Genomic DNA, 19,991 nt, shown 5'->3' with positions numbered 1-19,991 from the left:
TACTTTGTATGATATTCCATAGTATATTAAAAATGGTAAAATTGCATGGGTTTTGTAGGTACTTTTGGAATCTAGAAGAAATGAAATTTTACCAAGTTATATAAAGAGAAAATTGAATTTAACAATGCGAATGGTAGTCTAACCAAATGCATCAATCCTGTGTGGTTTAGTGTAAAAATGAGAACATGTTGGTATTTATCTATTGTAAGATAAAAAAGTTGGTGGGTGAAAGAAATCATGTTATGATAAAAATTTTTGTAATTTTCTTGATGACTGGAATTTTTATTATGCATAACTGACAAATCAAGTTTCCAAGCAAATGTTACATAGTGTAGGCTTTACTTAGCTTATCAATTTGTCATTTTGAAGCTAATTATTTTAATTAGGTTAACTGTACAATATTTTAAGCATTACTCTTGTAAGATTTTGAAAACTACATTTTAACATGGAACTCTAGGGATAGTCACCTTTTAAATCCTATTGAAAAAGCCATGTTTAAGATTTAATTTGCCAAAATAATGTCTTGTTAATATCCTTTCAATAATGAAGTTGGGCAATATAACCAATGTTTAAAGTTTCAAATGTATAGGTTGAGGCATTTGGGTGGTAAGAAAAAGTGTAATAGTGAATTATCCCTTTTCTTGAATATTGGAGGACCAAAAAAAAAAAAATAATAAGGTGTATTGCATCTTAGCAGTGATTTTTATCCAATCTTGTTTTCAAATACCGTATGTCTGCCAGGGCCTTAAAAGCCATCATGTAAATTACCAGTAAAGTATAACATATGCAAACATAACAAAATCACTTCCATAGTGACGATACTCCAACCATATGGATATTAGTCATAGAAAGCTAGAGGTTTTATGATATTTTTTTAAGTTGCTTTTTTTTTCCTTTGGTCTAGGTAGTCCGTACTTAAATATCAGCCATTTTCCTTTTTTGCTTCTTCCCTTAAAATTTATATGTATCCAGTACATTTAATTGAGAATTGTATGTTTTTTATTCCACTGTATTTTCTTTTTATTTTTTAATTATTGTTTATATTTTCAATTATTAAGTGTACAAAACAAAGTTACATTGCTGGTCTTGTAAGAGCTATACAATTTTCCTAAATGTATACCTATAACTGCAGCAGTTCACCTATTTCAAAAACTTGGAATTCTGTTCATTTGTTATTCTTAAGACCACCTCAAATTTAAAGGCTACCTTAATGTACGTTTAAAGTGTATTATAACAGTGTGGTAGTTAATAAAACACTATTTTTTTTTCTTTTGAGTTTGTCGTATTCCTATGCATTTAAAATATTTCAGTGGTATTGGGTAAGAATATCTCTGTGGTTTATTTTTGTTCAACCCAGCTCTTAATTTTCAGATTCTTGAGGGCCTGTATATCAGACACTGAAATTATTGTAAACAGATATATTCATTTTAAAAAAGATGTGCAGAGGTACTGGCAGTTTATACTAATTATTAAATAATAACTTTAAAAAAATCTGTTAACCCTCAGCCCGTATTTATTCATATCAATTTTATCAGTACTGTTTTACTAAACTTTTTATATTCATTTCACTTGTTAAAGCAATGTAGAATATTTCAAAAACCTGAATCTACATGATAACTCCTAAAAAAGATATGACGAACTTTAGTAACCATAGCAAGAATTATTAGAAAAGGTTCTGTTTTGAATTTGTGTAAATTATCATGATAAGGATCAGGTTGGAGAAAGGGAAAAATTAGACTGCCATATTGATACAGTCTGACTGCATTTTAATTATTCCAAAGTAAAAAAATCAAATTCTTTTCCACAGATACCCAGTGGGGTTAAAGATTTCCACTGTCTTTTTTCCAAGCCCCATCTGCATAAACACTGGCAATGATTTCTTTGAATGCATTGGACAACTATAGACTAATACACATAAGCATGAACAGAATTTCTCTGAATGTGAGAGACATGTTAACACAGGCAAATTTTTTTTAAATGTGTGAGGCATAAGCTTGTGATGTGAAATAGAAGCTATTGCTTGAAATGACAGAAATGAGTCAATAGAATGTTCAATAATATTGAAAGTTATAGAGTTTGAATCTTCAAAGTCCTTTAGATTGTAGAAATTTTTCTTTTTAGAATTGTGTGAGATTTTTCATTTGATCAAAATATTAAGTCAGGTGATAAAAACTGAATTTGATAGTAGAGGTGTTTTGAAATAATGTTGAAATTTTAGAGTTCATCAAGCATTTTCCATTCATGGGTTCTCCAACAAATTGTATCTGTTCTTAGAACATGAATGCAATGAAAAAAGTAAGTAGTCTTGAAAATCATTTAAGTTTTTAGATTTTTGAGTGCTCATTAGGAATAGAAAAGTGAATTAGATCTTTCATCTAGCAAAGAAATGAGAGTTACTACTTAATCTCAGTGCAGGTGATTTTTAAATATTTATATTTTTATATTTTTAAAATGTTGATATACTCTGGAAAGTTTTATTTGAAGAATTAGTCTGAAATCATTTTTTCCAGTTATAAAATCTTGAGCGGGCAGCAGTGGCTCAGTACAGAGGTCTTGCCTGCCACGCCAGAAACCCAGATTCAATTTCTGGTGTCTGGACATGTTAAAAAAAATCTGTTAGTGTTGTATATAATTATAATATTTCTAAGTTTAAGTATGCTTGAACTAAGTATGTGTTTTAACAGTTGCTTTATCTTTGTAAAGATCCTGATCAGTGCATGTCTAGTATATTTGTATACAAATAATTCCTATTTATTTTGAGTAATCATACTAATGGATTAGGGTCTGTACTCTATACTTCAAATCAAATGATCGCTTGACTTTGAAATAATTCAGATAACCCAAATACAGAAAAATAAAACTTCAAAGGAGCAATACCTATTGCAAAAAGTCAGGTGCCCTTGTAAATGACTTTCAAAATAGTGAAGGCGCATAAGATATTTAAAAATACATAGAAGTAACATATAAGTTGAAGGCAGGTTAAATAATTCAAACAGAATAGCTCTTAACCAGTATTGTTCATAACAAAATGTTGGGGACCATTTTTAAAAATCCTCAGGTCTATCTATCCCTCCATAATCGACCTAAATCAAAATTTGTAGGGATGTGATATATTTTAAAATGGTTCCTCAAGTGGACTGATAAATATTCCTGGGTAAGAATCACTTGAATAGAGCAAGCATACCTTAGGATCTATGATTAGTTCAAAGCTTAAGACTACTTTACTCAGGAGCTCAAAGATTTTGGTATATTCATGTTTGCTTTTAGTATTGTTTGAACTTTGGGGTTTTTATGTAAATGAGTTTACTAGTAACATTTGTCTTTAAAATATGTAAGTAGACATGTTTATCATGCTATCTAACTACTAATAGAAATAATTTTAATTATGTGAAGTTGGTAATAATTGTTTCAATATAAAAGAACTGGTTTTCATAAATATTATGTTTAAAACTTGTAACCATGAATGAATATTAGGTATTTTGTTGTCTGAATCCAAAACAAATTGGTTGATTAGGTTTGGGAAACAAAATTTAATATTTTAGTGAAATCAATCACTCTCCTTTATTTAGTTTTGGAAAGACTAAGATGTATTGGTTGGATCCCTTGTCTTGTTCAACACATTTGGATATAATCTAATAGAATGTGGTTAATGTATACTAGTGGCAGATAGAAAGTGCTATAGAAATGTAGAGAAGGGAGAATTTGCTTGGAGAAGTTCAGGGAAATTGCCCGATAGAGGAAATGGCATTAGCAAAAGTATAGTATGATTTGTTATGGGTGATAGGGAAATTAGTAAGAGGTGGAATGGAGGAGGGGCTGTCAAATTGCAAAGGAGTTCAGAATTTAGTCATTAACTATGGAGGCCTAAATCCTTTTGAGATCATGGACCTTCTCCCCAGAAGAATGTACATTAAATTCATTCAATTCCAGGTTCAAACATTGCATGAGAAATTGTGTGTGCTAGGGACTGAACCTAGGAAAACAGTAACACTCAAAGAAACTGATGGAGGGAAAGGAGCAGGAGTCATGGAGGCTGTCATAGAAGATATAGAAAGTCATGGTGGCTACGAAAGTGAAATGCACTAGAGAGGTAAGTCGGAAGAAGAGTGAGAAAAGGCTGTTGCAATAAGGAAGTGCCTGTTGGTCTTTGAAGCAAAGTGGTCAGTTGAGGGCACAGGAGAAGAAACTAGGCTTGTTTTTGTGGTGGAGATAAAGGTGGGCTTATGTTTGGATTGAAGAAGGTTTGGGGAAGGATTTCCTGATTATGAATGTGATATATTTTGAATAATAACAATATTAAGAAAGTAAAAATATAAAAGAACTCAAATTACCTCTGAGCTATCTAGAGAAAAGCATTATTTCCTTTTTAAATATAACATAAAATTGGGACTTAGAAGATAAGCAGACTTTTTCTCCAGTTTTCGTTTGCTGTTACAAAATAGTATTTTCTCAATGATGAATTTTTTTTAAAAGGTACATAGTAGCACAAATTATTCATGTCCTTTCATTACTGTCTATTTTGTTACAGTTGTTTTCAGTGTTAAAATGGTATGCTAAAAGAGGGTCTCCTTGATCTTCATCCCTTCTTCCCTCCCTGCTCCCCACCATTTAACTCTTATTTCTCTTCTAAGAAAGCAACATATTAGATATGTGATATAGGTTAGATTTCTTACCCTCTTAAAACTTAATTCCTATCTTCCATGAAGGGGATAACTAATGATATGTTTCCTAATATGGTGGTTGTGAGGATTAAAAGGTAAACATTTAGCACAATGCCTGGCTTGTAGTAGAGACTTGGTGGATGGGGTCTCTTGCACCCCCCCCCTTTACATGTGTTTATTAATCTTTGGAAATTGCATTTTGTTGTAGTGAAGAGACTATTCTTTGGACACCAACTGTTTGGATATGGTTTATGCATTAATCTTTCTCTGGAATGAGAGGAATTTTTGTTTTTTAATACAAAATCATGAAAAGAGGTAATTTAGAATCTGGATTAATAGTGGACAATGTGTCTGAAGAGGCTGCCCCATGAGAAAGGATGGAATAGAAAGCAATAGGCAGCATGGAAGCATCTTTTCTTGAGATAATACCCTGATGTACAATTCTATCCTATTTTAACATTTCTAGGAACCAGCCAAAGAATCTTTAGGTTCATTTTGATTGAAAATAAAATTTAGCGTTTAGTAGTTTTAAGGTTGGAAAAGACCATCAAAGAAGTGCAGCTTATTTCTCAAAAAAAATATAGATATAGATAAAGGCCTATAATTAATAAATGGAAATTGAGGAAAGGTTGGAGTTAGGTATCTTTTAAGAAATCTATCCAACGTATCTACTTTTACTGAATATTCCTGCCATCTTCAGGAATGGATTGTTTGGATGATGGGACAAGCATTGGGCATCTGGTCAAAATTGAGCCAATTAGATTATTTTCTCCTGGGAATTTGGCATTGGAAAACTGATGTCTTGGAACATTTGGAAGGTACCTGTGCAGTAGCAAACAAGAATAAAAAGTGAAGATGAACAACTGTACACACCAGAAGAAAAAAATGAAAAGAATGGCTGCCTTGATTCCTGATAACTGCAGTTTTTGTTCCAATGTTGTGTGTGTGTGTTTCCTACTCTAGGGTTCCATGAGATACCCTTTAAAACACAGTGAGACTTCACTTCTCCACCCTTACCTTTTCTTTAAGCATTTTCACAGTTTCTTTCTAGCTACTAAATAGTGCCAACTAAAACATCTGAGATATGGTTCCTTCTTGCACAAAATGAACGATGGTTTTGAAAAAGTTGGTGACTTGGTCCTGAAAAAACTACCAACAGAAAGTCATGCTTTGTGATGGGTAAGTCAAGTTTAGATGAGGGAGAGCTTACACAGAGCAAGATGAGTCAGAAAGATGAGCACTGAAGGGCCAATAAAATGCACCCAAGAACCATGGTTAAAAAGCTCTAGTATACTGTCTTGGTACACAGAGGGCTGTGTCTGTTTAGTCTTAAGGGATATTTATTTCCTGCCAGTATTAGTGTTGTAGCTCATACCTCGTTCCACATGGTCTTACCGTTTCATTATACATTTGGATGCAGAATAGGTCTGGAAGTAAGTTAATAGTGCATATCTGTCCCCAGGCTCAAACAGACATTGATTTGTCTGCTTATGCAGACTAAATTGCAGAACCTGTCTTACAGGGACACTGGTATCATTTATATTTTGCCAACATGTGAAATAATACTGGTTTTTTCCTTTTAAAATTTTAAAACTTTATTATTGTATGATATATATACAAAGCAAAGAGAGAAAAAACAATAGTTTTCAAAGCACTCTTCCACAAGTAGTTACAGGACAGATCCCAGAGTTTGTCAAGGGTTACCATACCATTATCTCAGATTTTTTCTTTTAGCAGCTCCAGAACGTTGGACACTAAGAAGGTATTTTTTGTGTGTGTGTGAAAAATAACATGCAAAAAAGCACTAAATTTCTAAGCACAACACAACAATTAGTTGTAGAATAGATTTCAAAATTTGGTATGGGTTACAATTCCACAATTTTAAGTTTTTACTCCTAGCTGCTCTAAGACATTGGAGATTAAAAGAAATATCAATATAATGATTCAGCAGTCAATCTTGTTTGTTAAACCCTACTTTCTCTGTGTAACTCCACCGTCATCTTTGATACTTCTCCCACTCTTTAAGGAGTACTTGGGATATGCCCATTCTCCTTTTTTCATATTGGAAGGGCTGTCAGTTATGAGGGGTAGGGAGATGAAACTAGCTGATGTTCTGGAAAGGCTGGGCCTTCTAGGTTTACCTGGTCCAGAGACCCATCTGGATGTTGTAGGTTTCTGGAATGTTACCCTAGTGCATGAAACCTTTGTAGAATCATATATTGCCCTAGGTGTTCTTCAGGATTGGCTGGAATGGTTTTGGATAGGGTTTGGTAAGTTATGATAGGTAACAATGTGTATCTGAAGTTTGCGTAAGAGCAACCTCCAGAGTAGCCTCCTGATTCTATTTGAACTCTCTCAGCCACTGATACCATTTTTGTTACATTTGTTTTTCTCCTTTTGGTCAGGATGGCATTATTGATCCCATGGTGCCAGGGCCAGACTCATCCCTGGGAGTCATTTCCCATGTCATTTGCCATGCTTCACCCTGGATGTCATGCCCCATGTAGAGTGGAGGGCAGTGATTTCACTTGCCGAATTGGGCTTAGAAAGAGTGAGGCCACATCTGAGCAACAAAAGAGGTTCTCTGGTGGTGACTCTTAGGCACACCTGTAGGTAGGCTAAGTTTTTCCACTACATAAATAAGCTTCACAAGAGTAAGCCTCAAGATCAAGGGCTTGGCCTATTGATTTGGGTGTCTCAAATGTCTGGCACAGTATCAGGGGTTTCCCCATGGTAAATTTTAATAGTTCCTTATATTTTCTCCCATCCCTCAAGGAACTATGTCAATAGTTTTTGATTATTTGCTTAATATATTCTAGGATATATCCAGGCATTGCATTAAACTATACAGGATTAAAGACCTTCATTTTTATTCTGGGCCTCCTGTGCTTTGATTGTTTAAATGAGCTATCCAGATAGGTTGAGTTAGATTGTGTGCTACAGAAAATTTAGGTTCTGGACAAAACAAACCTTTCTTCCTTTGGTTACAACTAGTAGGTGAGGTCCTAAAATACAATGTCTTCCTAACCCCTGTGTTCTGAATTAGCTTAATCCTGACCTGATCACCTTCGTTCTTATCTCTGAATATGAGTTTATACATATATAAAACAGCCTCTAAAAATCTGTAATCAATCATTACCACCCTGTACAAAATGTGACTGCTACAGGAGCTTTCAAGCTAGAATTATAAGAATGTTTTCTCATAAACATTTTGTAAATGAGACCATACAATAATTGCTCTTTTGTTTCTGGCTTATTCTGCTTCACCAAATGTCCCACAGGTTCACTCACAATATTGCATGCCTAACAATTTTATTTCTTTTTTGTAGTAGTGCAGTATGTGATCATATGTATACATCATCATTTGCCAATCTACTTCTCAGTCAGTGCATCCTTCAGCCCCCTGCATTCATTAGGCATCATGTATGATGTCCAAAGTCCACAGCCCATCAACACCTTCAATTTTAGATAATTTCATTGTTCCCAAGAGAAAGATAACCAATGAACACACCCTCACTAAAGTAGGAAATCTAAATCTCCCCTTAACTCTTGTCCTTGCTCCCAATTTTTACCCCTGGTGTTGCTGTGGTACTACTTATGTATGCTATGGGATACTGATGCTATGTAACCCATAGCATACAATAACGGTTGTCCCCCTATACCCTCAATTTAAACACTCTTTGTATAAGAATCATACCTTTGAAGTAGTTCATGCAAGAACTCATTTATATTTGTAGTGTTAATCAGTGGGACCCATAGGTATACAACTCCTTTCAATCATGTTTACCTTCAATACAGTACTATTACTTATAGACCCACTGGTGAACTGCCTTCACTTCTATATATTCCCTTACATTTGAGCTCAAACTCATTAGCTAACCATTCACCCATCTCTAGCTTCTGTGCATCTCTAAATCCCCTGTGATCTGTATTATAAGCTTCTGATTTTACCTTTACCATGGTCATAAAAGTGGAGTCGTACAGAATCTGTCTGGCTTATTTCACTCAGCATTATATCCTCAAGGCTCATCTATCTTAGGTTCTTCAGGACATCATTTCATCTTATGGCTGCATAATGTTCCATCATACATATATATCACATTTTGTTCATCCGCTTATGAGTACTTGGAGTGTTTCCATCTTTTGGCAGTTGTGAATAATGCTGCTATGAACATCAGTGTGTGAATGTCTGTTTGTGCCACTGCTTTCAGCACTTCTGGGTATATAGCGAGTAGTGCTATTGCTGGATCATAGGGCAACACTATATTTAGTTTCCTAAGGAACTGGCAAACTGTCTTCCATAGTGGTTGTACCATTCTCATTCCCACCAACCAGCACACCATATGTGTCCCAATTTCTCCACATCCACTCCAACATTTGTAGTTTCCTGTTTGTTAATAGTGAGTCTTTTAGGTGTGAGGTGGTTGTAGTCTTGATCTGCATTTCCCTAATAGCTAATGGAAATGAGCATCTTTTCATGTGTTTTCGAGCCATCTGTATTTGCTCTTCAGAAAAATGCCTATTCAAATCTTTAGCCTATTTTATAATCGGATTGTTTGTTCTTTCATTGTTGAGTAATGTGATTTCTTTATTTATGCAAGATATCAAACCTTTGTCCGATCTGTACATTCTAAATATTTTCTCCCATTGAGTTGGCTGCCTCTTCACATTTTTGACTGTCTTTTGAGGTGCAAAAGCATTTGGGTTTGAGAAGTTCCCACTTATCTATTTTTTATTTTGTTGCTTGTGCTTTGGGTGTAAAGTTTAAGAAGCTACCTCCTATTACTAGGTCTTGAAGATATTTTCCTACATTTTCTTTCTATAAGCTTTATGGTACTAGTTCTTATATATAGGTGTTTCTTCCACTTTGTGTTAATTTTTGTATAGGGTGTGAGGTAAGTGTCCTCTTTCATTCTTTTGGCTATTGATTTCTAGTTCTCCCATGCCCATTTATTGAAAAGAATATTTTGTCCTAGTTCATTGGATTTGGGGGCCTTGTGAAAAATCAGTTGACCATAGATTTGATGGTCTATTTTGGTACTCTCAATTCTATTCCATTGGTCAATACTTCTATCTTTGTGCCAGTATCATGCTATTTTAACTGTGGCTTTATAATAAGTTTTAAAATCAAGAAGTGTTAATCTTCCCACTTCATTCTTCTTTTTTAGATGCTTTTAGCTATTCAGGGTCTCTTTCCTTTCATATGAATTTGGCAACTAGCTTTTCCAAGCCTTCAAATTAAGTTGTTAGAATTTTGATTGGTACTATGTTGAATCTGTAGATCAATTTGGGTAGAATTGACATCTTAACTATATTTAACCTACCTATCTATGAGCAGGGAATGCCTTTCCACCTATTTAGATCTATTTTGATTTCTTTTAGCAATGTTATGTCGTTTTCTGTGTACAAGTTCTTTACATCTCTAGTTAAGTTCATTCCTAGGTACTTGATTCTTTTAGTTGCTATTTTAAATGGAATTTTTTCTTTGACTCCTCAGTTAGGTCATTGTTTGTGCATAGAAATGTTACTGATTTTTTAAAAATATATATTTTTTTTTATTTTTTAATTTTCTTTTTAAACATATACAAACACGAACAATCTTACCATATGATCATCCATTCTTGGTATATTATCAATAACTCACAATATCATCACATAGTTGTATATTCTTTATCATGATAATTTCTTAGAGCATTAAAATATGTATTTTTTGAAATTTTTATTTTAAACAATGAACCTACACATCAATCTTCTTTCTTTCTTTCTTTCTTTATTTTTTATAGGCAGGTACTGGGAACCCACTATATATTTTTTTCCTTCATGTTTAAGTTTTAAAAAAAAATGACAAGAAAGAAACACAAACATTCTTAACATATGATCATTCCGTTCTACATATATAATCAGTAATTCACAATATCATCACATAGTTGCATATTCATCATCATGATAATTTCTTAGAACATTTGCATCAATTCAGAAAAAGAAATAAAATGAAGACAGAAAAAAATCATACATACCATACCCCTTACCCCTCCCTTTCATTGATCGCTAGCATTTCAAACTAAATTTATTTTAACATTTGTTCCCCCTATTATTTATTTTTATTCCATATGTTCTACTCATGTGTTGACAAGGTAGATAAAAGGAGCATCAGACACAAGGTTTTCACAATTATTCTTGACATATGACACAATTATTTCACAATTATTCTTGACAATTATTCTTGACAAATAATTATTCTTGATATATGAACATTCCTGATATGGTTACAGTCAATGGCTCACAATATCATCATGTAGTTGTGTATTCATCACCATGATCATTTTTTTGAACATTTGCATCTCTCCAGAGAAAGAAAGAAAAAAGAAAAAACTCATACATGTCATACCCCCCTACCACTCCCTTTCATTGACTACTACTATTTCAATATACTCAATTAATTTTAACCTTTGTTCCCCCTATTATTTGCTTATTTTTTATCCACATATTCTACTCATCTGTCCATACTGTAGATAAAAAGGAACATCAGACACAAGGTTTTCATAATCACACAGTCACACTGCGAAAGGGGTATCATTATACAATCATCTTCAAAAACATGGCTACTGGAACTCAGCTCTACAGTTACAGGCACTTCTCTCTAGCCACTCTAATACACCAGGAACTAAAAAGGAGATATCTATATAAAGCATTAGAATAACCTCTAGGATAGCCTCTTGACTCTGAAATCTTTCAGCCACTGACACTTTATTTTGTCTCATTTCTCTCTTCCCCCTTTCAGTTGAGATGTTCTCAATCCCTTGGTGCTGAGTCCCAGCTCATTCTAGGATTTCTGTCCCACATTGCCAGGAAGAGTTACACCCCTGGGGGTCACGTCACATGTAGAGAGGGGGGAGGGTGGTGAGTTTGCTTGCTGTGTTGGCTCAGAGAGAGCGAGAGGCCACATCTGAGTAACGAAAGAGGTTCTCTGGCAGTGACTCCTAAGCCTAATTTTAAGTAGGCTTAGCCTATTCTTTGTGGGGACAAGTTTCATAGGAAAAAACCCCAAGATTGAGGGCTTGGCCTATTGATTTAATTGTCCCTACTGCTGCGAGAATATCAGGAATTCTCCAAATGGGGAAGTTGAATTTTCCCCTTCTCATTTCCCCAAGGGGACTTTGCAAATACTTCTTTATTCACTGATCAAATCACTCTGGGATTTATCGGGGCATCACACTAACCTGGACAAACTTACAAAATCTCATGCCCTATTCAAGGTTCCATGTACTTATGATGTTCAATTAAACTGCCCATGTAAGTTAAATCATGAAACACACTAGTCAAAATATAAATTTTGTACCAAATAAACATTTCTTGCTTTAGTCTCACACAGAAATTGAATTTTTAAAATATGAAACACATCTATTTTCAACACACTGCAATATTGACATTCTTTTGTTCTTCCTCATGCAAAAACATTTTTTAATTTATACATTTAATCACTGTCATGTACACTCTAGGCATTCCTAGATTATATCATCTCAGTCTTTATCGTCTATTTTTCCTTCTGGTTTCATATGTGGCCCCAGCCCTCCTACCTCTATCCTTCTCATATTCAGCTTCATTCAGTGTACTTACATTATTGTGCTACAGTCAGGTAGTATTGTGATATCCATTTCTGAATTTTTACAATCAATCCTGTTGCACAATCTGTATTCCTTCAGCTCCAAATCCTCAATCTCTACCTTATTTCTATCTCCTGATGACCTCTGCTCTTAGCTGAAATTCTCCAAGTTCACTCATTAATGTTAGTTAATATCAATGAGACCATACAGTATTTGTCCTTTTGTTTCTGGCTAATCTCACTCAGCATAATGTCCTTAAGGTCCATCCACATTGTTACATGCTTCATGACTTTATTCTGTCTTACAACTGTGTAATATTCCATCATATATATATATATATATACCACAGCTTGTTTAGCCACACATAGGTTGATGGGCATTTAGGCTGTTTCCATCTCTTGGCAACTGTAAATAATGCTGCTGTAAACGTTGGTGTGCAAATGTCTGCTGTGTCTTTGCCCTGATGTCCTCTGAACAGATACCTAGCAATGGTATTGCTGGATCATATGACAATCCTATACTTAGCTTCCTGAGGAACCACCAAACTGCCTTCCACAGTGGTTGTACCATTTTATATCCCCACAAACAGTGGAGTGTGTGTCTTTCTCCACATCCTCTCCAGCACTTGTCATTTTTTGATTATGGCCATTCTGGTAGGTGTGAGATGATATCTCATTGTGGTTTTGATTTGCATTTCCTTAATGGCCAGGGAAGTTGAGAAATCTTTTCATGTGCCTTTTAGCCATTTGTATTTCCTCTTCTGTGAAGTGTCTGTTCATGCCTTTTGCCCATTTTTAAATTGGGTTGTTTGTCTTTTTTTGTTGAGTTGAACAATTTCTTTATATATTCTGGATACTAGACCTTTATCTGATATATCGTTTCCAAATATTGTCTCCCATTGTATAGGGTGCTTTTTACTTTCTTGACAAAGTACTTTAATGCATAAAAGTGTTTAACTTTAAGGAATTCCCATTTGTCTATTTCTTTCTTCAACGTTTATGCTTTGGGTGGAAGATCTAGGAAACTGCCTTCTATTACAAACTTTATGTTTCCCTATATTTTCTTCTAAAAGCTTTATGCTCTTAGCTCTAAAGTTTAGGTCTTTGATCCATTTTGAGTTAATTTTTGTATAGGTGTGAGGTATGGATCCTCTTTCATTCTTTTGCATGTTTATTGAAGAGACTGTTCTGTCCCAGGTGAGTTGACTTGACTGCCTTATCAAATATCAGTTGTCCATAGATGTGAGGGTCTATTTCTGAACACTCTATTCAATTCCATTGGTCAGTATATCTATCTTTATGCCAGTACCATGCTGTTTTGATCACTGTAGCTTTTGTAATATGCCTTAAGTCAGGTAACATGAGACCTCTGACTTCATTTTTCTTAAGATATTTTTGGCTATTGGGGGCACCCTGCCCTTCTAGATAAATTTGGTTATTGGTGTTTCTCTATTTCTGAAAAATAAGTTTTTGGGATTTTAATTGCTATTGCATTGAATCTACAAATCAATTTAGGTAGAATTGACATCTTAACTTAACTAGTATTCCAGTCCATGAACACAGTATGCCCTTCCATTTATTTATCTTTGTTGATTTCTTTTAACAATTTCTTGTAGTTTTCTTTGATAGGTTGTTTGTTTCCTTAGTTAAGTTTATTCCTAAATATTTTATTCTTTTGGTTGCAATTGTAAACGGAATTTTTTTTCTTGATTTCCCACCCCAGATTTTTCAGTGTTGATCTTGTAACCTAGCACTTTGCTGTACTTATTTATTAGCTCTAGTAATTTTGCTGTGGATTTTTTTGAGCGGTTGACATATAGTATCATATCATCTGCAAACAGTGAGAGTTTTCTTCTTCCTTTCCAATTTTGATGACTTGTATTTCTTTTTCTTGTCTAATTGCTCTGATAGAACTTCCAACACACTGTTGAATAACAGTGGTGACAGTGGACATTCTTGTCTTGTTCCTGATTTTAGGGGAAAAACTTTCAGTCTATCTGCATTGAAGATGATGTTAGCTGTGGGTTTTTCATTTATTCCCTTTATCATGTTGAGGAAGTTCCCTTCTATTCCTATCCTTTGAAGCGTTTCAAGCAAGAAAGAATGTTGAATTTTGTTGAATGCCTTTTCTGCACCAATTGAGGTGCTCATGTGGTTTTTCTGCTTTGATTTGTTGATATGGTGTATTACATTAATTGATTTTCTTATGTTGAACCATCCTTGCATACTTGGGATGAATCCAACTTGATCATGGTGTATAATTTTTTTAATGTGCTGTTGGATTCAATTTGCAAGAATTTTGTTGAGGACTTTTGCACCTATATTCATTGCAGAGATTGGTCTGCAATTTTCTTTTCTCGTAGTATCTTTGTCTGGCTTTGGTATGAGGGTGATGTTGGCTTCATAGAATGAGTTAGGTAGCCTCCCTTCCTCTTCAATTTTTTTTTTTATTCAATTCTTGAATGCCGGGTAGAATTCATATGTGAAGCCATCTTGTCCTGGGCTTTTCTTTTTTTGGGGGGAGCTTCTTAATGACTGATTCAATTTCTTTACTTGTGATTGGTTTGTTGAGGTCATCTATTTGTTCTCAAGACAATGTTGGTTGTTCATGCCTTTCTAGAAAGTTGTCAGTTTCATCTACCTTGTCTAGTTTATTAGCATAAAGTTGTTCATAGTATCCTCTCATTACCTCCTTTATTTCTGCGGGGTCAGTGCTTATGTCTCTGCTTCCATTTCTGATTTTTTTTCTTTTCCTTCTCTACTGATTATATGAGTTATTGGCTGTCTTAATGGAACTTTTCTTTATTAATAGAATTTTTCCTACTTAGAGACTGTAAAGGTTGGTAATTTTAATAAACCAAAGGAGTCTAATGGAGCTAAAATGGCAAATGATTAAGAAATGCGAGAATTATGTGACTTATACAAAAATAGTGTTAATCTTATGGGCATGCATATTTGTGTGCTTTTATTGGGAGCCAATGAAATTCCATTTCTCTTACCACAAATAAATGTATAAATAAAATAAATAATCTATGTCTTGACCAATTCCTAAGAAAAATTGCTCTGATTGCTTTGGATGGTAGTTGTGGTGGGCACTGGGTGTAATGATCATTATATGCTAATTAGTAAACTTTTTTTCAGAAATAGAATAGTCTTCTAGAGAACAAACACATCACAAAGTTGTTCAATCACATTTTTTTTCTCGTCCTGACAAAAGTTCAGGGGGAAATAAGTGCTGCATTTGATTTAAATATTAAATGACAGCCTATCTGCTGTTACTGATCCAGGCTATATAGCCATCTGGTTTTTCTATCCTAGTCAATGCAGTTAATTAGACAGGCATGCCATTTACTGGCGAACTATTGATCAATTACTATGGAAGGAGACTTTTGAAAGAACTGTGTGAGTTGATCAGTACTCAGTGAATAATAACTGATTAATACATTTTCTTCATCAGCAGATTTTAGGGAATATCAAATGCTATACACACAGATGCACAGAAAAAGAAAGAGACAGAGAGAGAGATTAAGCAGAGAGGTTTCTTCTGTGTTAGCAAAGGTCCTATTAAGGGGCACAAATTCTTAGGAACCTGTCATATTTTTTGTTGTTCTTGTTATCTCTTTATTTATTTATTTATTAAACATGACAACATACAAATACCAACACTCTTACCATATGATCATTCCATTCTTGATATATAATCAATAACTCACAGTATCATCACATAGTTGTATATGCATCATCATGATCATTTCTTAGAACATGTGCATCAATTCAGAAAAAGAAATAAAAAGAAAACAGAAAAATTCATCTGTATCATACCCCTTATCCCTCCCTTTCATTGATCACTAGCATTTCAATCTACTAAATTTATTTTAACATTTGTTCCCACTATTATTTATTTATTTTTAATCCATATGTTTTACTCATCCGTTGATAACATAGATAAAAGGAGCATCAGACGCAAGGTTTTCACAATCTCACAGTCACTTTGCAAAAGCTATATCATCATACAATCATTTTCAAGAAACATGGCTACTGGAACACAGCTCTACATTTTCAGGCAGTTTCCACCAGCTTCTCCATTACACCTTAGCTAAAAAATAGGTGATATCTATTTAATGCATAAGAATAACCTCCGGGATAACCTCTTGACTCTGTTTGGAATTTCTCAGCCATTGACATTTTATTTTGTCTCATTTCTCTCTTACCCTTTTTTGTCGAGAAGGTTTTCTCAATCCCTTGATGCCAAGTCCCATCTCATTCTAGGACTTCTGTTCCACATAGCCAGGAAGGTCCACACCCCTGGGAGTCATGTCCCACATACAGAGGGGGAGGGCAGTGAGCTTGCTTGTCATGTTGGCTGAGAGAGAGAGAGGCCACATCTGAGCAACAAAAGAGTTTCCGTTGGGGGTGACTCTTAGGTTTAATTTTAAGTAGGCTTAGCATGTCCTTTGTGGGGTTAAGTTTCACATGTACAAACCCCAAGACTGGGGCCTCAGCCTATTGCTTGGGTTGTCCCATTTCTGTTTTTATTTGCATCCCCTCTGTTTTTCCTTTTGTCAAACTTGCTAAGGGTCCATCAATTTTATTGATTTTCTCCAAGAACCAACTTCCAGTTTTGTTGATTTTCTCAATTGTTTTCTTGTTCTCAATTTCATTTATTTCTGCTCTACTCTTCATTATTTCTTTCCTTTTCCTTTCTTTGGTATTAGTTTAATGTTCTTTTGCTCTAGTTCTTCCAAGTGAACAGTTAATTCCTCGATTTTTGCTCTTTCTTCTTTTTTGATATAGGCATTTAAGGCAATAAATTTCCATCTTAGCACTCTCTTTGCTGCATCCCATAAATTTTGATATGTTGTGTTTTCATTTTCATTTGCCTTGAGATATTTGCTCATTTCCCTTGTAATTTCTTCCTTGACCCACTGGTTGTTTAAAACTGTGTTGTTGAGCCTCCATATGTTTGTGATTTTCTGGCCCTCTCCTTGTTATTGATTTTCATCTTCATTTCTTTATGATCCAAGAAAGTGTTTTGTATTATTTCAATCCCTTAAAATTTATTGAGACTTGCTTTGTGACCCAGCACATGGTCTATCCTTGAAAATTATCCATGAGCACTTGAGATAAAGTTGTATCCTTTGTTGTGGAGTGTAAATGTTCTATAAATGTCTGTTAAGTCTAGTTTGTTTATTGTATTATTCAAATTCTCCGTTTCTTTATTGATCGTCTATCTAGATGTTCTGTCCATTGATGAGAGCAGGGAATTGAAGTCTCCAACTACTATGGAGAGGTGTCTATTTCTCTTTTCAGCATTTTCAGTGTTTGCCTCATGTATTTTGGAGCACTCTGTCTTGGTGCATAAATATTTATGATTGTTACATCTTCTTGTTGAATTGTTCCTTTTATTAATGCATTGTGTCCTCTGTTTCTTTTAATTGTTTTACATTTGAAAGTCTAATTTGTTGCATATTAGCATAGCTACTCCTGCTATTTTCTGATTGTTGTTTGCATGAAATATCTTTTCCCAACCGTTCACTTTCAACCTATGTTTGTCCTTGGGTCTAAAATGCATCTCCTGTAGACAGCATATAGATGGGTCCTATTTTTTTAATCCATACTGCCAGTCTATGCCTTTTGATTGGGGGGTTCAATCCATTAACTTTTATCGTTATTATTGTAAGGGCAGTACTTTCTTCTACCATTTTGCCTTTTGGATTTAATATGTCATATCTATTTTTTTTCTCTTTTTACCTTTACTGATAGTCTTCATTTTTACACTCTTCTTCATACCTCTCCCTCCTGTCTTTTCCTATCTGCCTTTAGTGTTCCTTTTAGATTCAGAGCTTATCTCTTGGAGACAAATTCTCTCAATGATTTTTTTGTGTGAAAATATTTTAACTTCCCCCCTCATTTTTGATGGACAATTTTGCTGGATATAGAATTCTTCATTGTTATTTTTTCTCTTTTAGAGTCTTAAATAAATCATAACACTGTCTTCTCGCCTCCATGGTTTCTGATAAGAAATCTATTGGGCTTCCCTTGTATGTAATGGATTGCTCTTCTTTTTCTGCTTTAAAAATTCTCTCTTTTTCTTTGACATTTGACAGTCTGATTAGTAAATATCTTGGAGTATGTGCATTTAGATCTATTCTGTTTAGGATATGCTACACTTCTTGGATCTATACTTTTAAGTCTTTCATAAGAGTTGGGAAATATTCAGTAATAATTTCCTCTATTAGTTTTTCTCCTCCTTTTCCATTATTTCTCCTTCTGGAACAACCACAATACATATATTCATGCACTTCATGTTTTCATTCAATTCCCTGAGTCCCAACTCATGTTTTTCCATTGTTTTCTCTATATTTTCTTTTGCTTGTCAGATTTCAGATGTCCCATCCTCCAGTTCACTAATCCTTTCTTCTGCCTCTTGAAATCTAACATTGTAGGTTTCCATTGCTTGTTTTTTTTTTTTTATCTCTTCTACTGTGTCTTTCATTCCCATAAGTTCTATGATTTGCTTTTTCAGACTTTGATTTCTTCTTTTTGTTCACCCATTGCCTTCCTTATGACCTCTCTCAACTCACTGATTTGATTTTTGATGAGGTTTTCCATGTCTGTTTGAATATCTTGAAGTAATTGCTTCAACTCCTGTATCTTATTTGAATTGTTGGTTTGTTCCTTTGACTGGTCTATAACTTCAATTTTCCTAGTATGAAACTCATTATTTTTTTGCTGGCATTTAGGCATTTAATTTCCTTAATTAATTTATTCTGGAGATTGTGTTCACTCTTTTACCTAGGTTTTCTTGCTGGATGGCTTTCTTTTCTATCTGTTCATTGACATTCAGTTCAGCTTATTCTAGACCTCTAGCATAGGTTTTGTTTAACTGATCAGAGTTTTTCAGTTCTTCTTTTCTAGTTTCTTGCCCTGCCTGTATGGAGCCCCCCCTTTTTTTTCCTTAGGAAGGGCTACTTTGATATTATAGACCCCATTCAGATTTTTCCAGATGAGATGGTCCTCCTCTCAGGAGGAAAGAGTCATCTGCATCAGTTTTTCCTGCGGATGAGACCCAGCAGGTTGACAGACTTTCTTATGGAGCCTCTAAACTGTGTGCTTTTCCTGTTCTCTCTGGTATGTGGCCTGTCATTCCCACCAGCATAAAGTGATGCATTACCTTTAACTTTAGCAGACTCTCTGTGCTGGGGGTGTGGTTGAGACAGAGGAGCGTTTGTAGGCTGGCTTTAATTGCTTCAGTTTCCCCATCCCTGGGGTCTGAATTCCTTGACAGAGGGATTTCACCAGAGCTGGGCCCCATCCCTCTCTTGGGAAAGGCACAGCCTTCAGGGAATTAACTGCTTTCACCTGACCAGCCTCTTTGTCTCTCAGATAAGCATAATTCTGCCTTTGCCTGGAGCAGTTGGAGCCTGAGAAGACTTGCAGTTTATCAAAGAGCAGTTAAGCAGTAGAAACAAACCCAAACAAAAAAATCCTTTTCAATGCAGGACCCCCATTCCTAGGTTTGTTAATCAAGAGCTTAAGTTGGTTTGTTGCTCTATGTATCTCCAGGTCCTATGTGTCCCCCCTCCCCTCTTTTTTAGGGTCCACATCTTTTCAAGTATTTTGTGTTGTGCAATCCAAAAAACCTCTTTTTTGTTTGTTTGTTTGTTGTTTGTTTGTTTTTTTCTGTCAGTCCTGCCCCCTCTATGCTGGGGCAAAAACTAGTACCT

The 19,991-nt window shown here is 34.8% G+C and overlaps 1 long non-coding RNA gene across 1 annotated transcript in view; it reads right to left on the bottom strand.

The window, feature by feature from the left end:
* The window catches only part of LOC143677771 (uncharacterized), a 68,753-nt gene that overhangs the window by 2,825 nt on the left and 45,937 nt on the right, over positions 1 to 19,991 (bottom strand). The gene's annotated exons all lie outside the window — the stretch shown is intronic.

This window comes from Tamandua tetradactyla, chromosome 3 (assembly GCF_023851605.1).
Source record: "Tamandua tetradactyla isolate mTamTet1 chromosome 3, mTamTet1.pri, whole genome shotgun sequence".
In the NCBI taxonomy this organism is placed as follows: domain Eukaryota; kingdom Metazoa; phylum Chordata; class Mammalia; order Pilosa; family Myrmecophagidae; genus Tamandua; species Tamandua tetradactyla.
Note: the sequence above shows the minus strand (reverse complement) of the source record. Positions and strands in the feature narration are given on the sequence as shown.